Source organism: Panthera uncia, unplaced genomic scaffold, assembly GCF_023721935.1.
Source record: "Panthera uncia isolate 11264 unplaced genomic scaffold, Puncia_PCG_1.0 HiC_scaffold_202, whole genome shotgun sequence".
Classification (NCBI taxonomy): Eukaryota; Metazoa; Chordata; class Mammalia; order Carnivora; family Felidae; genus Panthera; species Panthera uncia.
The window spans coordinates 50,820-55,886 of record NW_026058712.1 but is presented as its reverse complement, the minus strand read 5'-3'; positions in this window follow the sequence as shown (position 1 = coordinate 55,886).

Sequence of the window (5,067 nt, the reverse complement as noted above, 5' to 3'; positions counted from 1 at the left end):
AACTCTGTGCTGACAGCTCAGAGCCTGGAGCTTGCTTTGGATTCTGTGTCTCCCTCTTTCTCTGCCCCTCCCCCGCTCATGCTATCTCTCTCAAAAAAAAAAAAAAAGTTGAAAAAAAATTTTTAAAGAAAATGAAAAACCCTTATCCAATAAGAAACAAACTCTTTTTAATTCAATAAACTGTGTCTACAAGTAACTCCCAGCAAATTATATTTAATGATGAAACAAAAGTTTCCATTATATGATCAGGAGCAGGAGAGGAATGCAAGCTATCACCATTAATATTCAATACTGTACTGGAGATTCTTGATAATATAAGAACACAAGAAAAAGACTAGGAATAAGTATTGGAAGGCAAGAGACAAATATCACAATTTGCAGAGGATATGACTGGCTACATAAATTTCAAAAAATTAACCAAAAAAAGTATTAAAATAAGAGAGTTCAGCAATGTGACAGGATATAAATGACTGCTACACAGAGAATCTGTAATTTCCCTTTATATCAGTAACGTTCAACTAAAAATTTTGGGAAAAATCTGTTCACAACAGCAGCAAAACTAAAATACAGAGAAATAAATTTTAAATGTGCAATTCTTCATAAAGAAAACTGTAAGACTTTCCTGTAAGACATGAAGATAAATGGAAAAACATACCATATCCCTAAAAGAGAAGACTCATATTTCCCATTTTCCACAATTTATAAATTTAGTGCAGTTCTAAAAGCAAGATCTGAGTTCAAAGAGATTTTGACAAAGTAATCCTAAAATATATCAGGAAGAGCAAAACACAAGAATACCATATGATTTCTCTCCTATGTGGAATTTAAGAAACAAAACAAATGAGGAAAGGGAAAAATAGAGAGAGGCAAACCAAGAAACAGACTTTTAACTATAGAGAACAAACTGATGGTTACCAAAGAGAAGGTGGGGGGCGGGGGAGGATGGGTTAAGTAGGTGGTGGGGATTAAGGAAGCACTCTGAGTGCTATATGGAAGTGTTGAATCACTCTACTGTACATCTGAACCTAATATTACACTGTATGTTAACTAACTAGAATTTAAATAAAAACTAAAAAAAAAAAAAAGAATAACCACAATTTATTTTTAAGAAGAAAAACAAGAGGAACATATCCCATAAGGTATTTAAATAAGCTCTAAAATAATAGCTTATTCACTTAATCATTCAGTGAATATTGACTAGATGCATACTATAGTACAGAACTCTTATAGGAAAATAGAACTGAAAAACATATAAAATCCCCTCTCTCGAAAACTTACGTAAGGACTTTGGATTCTGATAATGGTGGACTACATAATCTCAATAATTTCTCTCACTGTGGTCAACTAAAAAGGTTGGGTTAATAAAAACAAAAACATCATATAAGCAGCAAAGAAATAACAAGATAGTAAAGAATTATCTGGTGAAACTCTTAAGAGAAGACAAGAAACCTTATGGGGTCGCCCTGTAATAAAACCTTTTACTTTTGCAGAGGACCCAGCATATCTGGAAGAAATAGCTATGAAACTAAGTTGCAATTTCAATGGTCGCAGGGAACTTGTACAAAAAAAATTACATTCACAGGGTAAAATATGAACTAGGGGTGTATGAACCTTCCCATGATGTAGCTTTTATAGCCTGATTTGGGTCATCTGGTAGACCAGGAAAATATAAATCTTGAATTTGGAATTACAGTGTTCTAAACTGGTAGAACCCCTACTCATCTGGCAGAAGTAAATACTATGATACTATGATACCCTACTCTCTGGCAGAGAAAGATACTATGATACTATCCTAGGCTTCAAAATAGTTCTATTAACAGCTTCCAAATATAATATCTAGCATATTGTTAGACATCTAGGCATGTAAGAAAACAAGGTACCATGAACAAGATGCAGGGAAAACATCAGTAAGCTCAGACACGTAATTATTTGGAATTATCAGAAGAATATATAAATAACTATACAGACCATATTCAAAGAAATAACAGCCACATAGGCTACTAGAAACAATAAAAAGTATATCCAAAAAAAGAACCAATGTAAATTCTAGATCTGAAAAATATTACAACCAAAATTAAGACTTCAGTAAATGGGATTTAGTATACTGTAGCTTAGAAAATTAGTAAACTGGAAGACGGGTCAAAAGAAATTATTTGAAATGTAGCAAACACCAACAGAGAAAACAGAAGAAATGTTAAAAAACCTAGAGGACACAGTGAGAAGGATTTAAAATACATTTGGTTGGGAGTTACAAAGGAAAGAGAGAATGAGGCAGAAGAAACAGCTGGGAGACAACAGCTAGGAAATTTCCAAAAGCCCATCAGAGATCCCAAACTTGACAATAATAAAAAAGAAATTCCCATCTAGAAATATGATAGTAAAACTTTAGAAAACTAGAGATAAAATTAAATATGTTAAAAAGGAGCCAGAACTACAGAACAGCTTATTTTAAAAGGAGCAACAGCTAAACTTGCAAGAATAATGAGATGAAACGGTGGCTTGGGACCCCTAAATAGCTTCAGGATGGGTACTGGTCACCAGAAAACCCAAAGCATGATTAAAGGATTGGAACTTTCAGCACCCCTTCTGACCCTGACCCCACCCTGGTCCCACCAACTCCTCCAGGGATGGGGAAAAGAGCTGGAGACTGAGCTAATCATCAGCATCCAATGATTAAAACAACCATACCTATGTAATGAAACTTCTATAATAACTTCTAAGCAATGGAGTTCAAAAAGCCTCCAGGTTGGTGAACACATCAAGATGTTGGGAGGCTGGTGCACTCAGAGAGGACATGGAAGTTCCATGCCACCCTCTTCCATGCATACCTTGCCCTATGCATCCCTTTCCATTTGTCTGTTTCTGAGTTACGTCCTTTAAAATGAACTGGCAAAGTCAAGTATTTTCCTGAGTTCTATAAGGCTCTTGTAGCAAATCACTGAACTTGAACAGGGTGTTGCAGGAACCCCAATTTATAGCCAGATTGTGAGAAGTACAAGTGAGCTGATACTTGTGACTGGCATCTGAAGTGTGGGTGTTGTGGGACTGAGCCTAAGGAGTCTGATGCTAACTCTAGGTAGTTAATGCTAGAATTGCATTAAATTCTTGGATACCCAGTTGATGTCTCAAGAATCAGAGAACTGGTTGTTGGTACTAGAAAATGCTCCAGATCTAATATTCAAAGGTTAGTCTACACAATGCACCACTCAAATTTAAAATTGAGAAAACATGGGGTGCCTGTGTGGTTCACTCAGTTAAGGGTCTGACTTGATTTCGGCTCAGGTCATGATTTCACTTTTGGGCCCACGTGGGGCTCTGTGCTGACAGCAGGAGTCTGCTCGGGATTCTCTCTCTCACAAAATAAGTAAATAAATAAGGAAATAAACATTTGAAAAAATTTGGAAAACAGGATACGTTATATAATACAATCACAAGCTCACTGAAACAGTAAGAGAAAGAAATATAACAAGCTGTAAAAGTAAATGTCTTTGAGTGATTATACCAAGGTTATTTCCCCTTTTTACTGTTGCATTTTCATAATATTTCTAAAATGAGCATATATTACGCTTTCTTAGTGAGGGAAAAAAAAAATCAAAGCTATTGTTTAGACTAATATGTTTTAACTGTATAGTTCCTGGGAGGTTATATGTATGTCCATAAGAAAAGTCTATCTATTAAATCACTACTGATGGGGCATCTGGGCGGCTTAGTTGGTTGAGTGTCTGACTTTGGCTAAGGTCATGATCTCGCAGTTTATGAGTTCGAGCCCCACACTGGGCTCGCTGCTGTCAGCGCAGAGCCGGCTTCAGATCCTCTGTCCCCCTCTCTCTGCCCCTCCCCCACTTGTACTCTCAAAAATAAATAACACATTTAATAAATAAGTAAATTATTACTGAAAAACTATCATCTCCTTAACCCATAATTAAATATGTGAAATCCAAAATAGAGATATTAGCTACACCATGGTTCTAATATATTCTAAAGAAGCATAGTAGAAAGTACTACTTTTAGAGAAGTTAACTTTTTTGTCTTGATGCTGTTAAATAAATAAACACTTTTAACCAGATTTTTAAAAAAAGAAAGTAAAGCTCTAATACTAAAGAAGCTCAAATATTTTAGGCAACAACAACAACAAAAAGAGTTAAAAGAAAATAGGCAATACTCAATACTGAATCAGGCTATATTATGATACCATAATTTGAGACAATATGAATTTTTTTTCTAGTAGAAGCCGAATGAAAATTATGTCTTAATTTCCTAGTTGTCAAATAATGGATAAACTTGGCTTCCTAAAGAATTTTTCAAATTTTGAAACCCAAATATCTTTACCATGAAAAATATTTTTTGTTTAATTTACTTTTTAGGAATCCCTATAGTTTACTGTTTTTAATTTGAATTACTCTACTTAGATTGAATTCTATGTACATTAAGAAAAAGAAATATTTATTTTAAATATAGCTTAACATAAAAATTATAATCCAGGTTTGCTTATAAAATTTGTGGTCAAACTACTTGTATTCTTACATCTTGACAGTTTGCTTAATAAGATAAAATCAGAGAACTATAAAAATGAGAGCTGAAAGGGACTCAACTCTAGTGATGCTAGTCTTCCCTTGAGGAATCCTCATTTTTTTAAATTTGTGAATTCTGCAGGCTATGTAATATGTCTTCCAATTTAAAAAATATACTCATTTATAACTATCAATGAAACATGCTCAGTAAGAGCTGTCTCGCAGTAAGAGACAACTGGTATACACAGACTTGGTATATTTTGAGTCAGAAGTAAAGGAATCTGAAATTTTAGCTAGCCTCATCTTTACAGAGAAATACACAGTTTCTATCAGGGATTTCAAAAAACAAAAATAACTTGAAAGTACTTTAGTACCTCAGAGATAAGGAGACCCTTGGTTGAAAATGTTCCACCTAATCCCACTTCCTAATTTCACATATAAGGTATGTGAATAAAGTAGCCTGCTCAGTATAAACAATTTAAACAACATAAAACACAACCTCAAGTGGACTATTTCCACCAGTGATAAAAGTAAGAAATGCTTCACAATATAGACG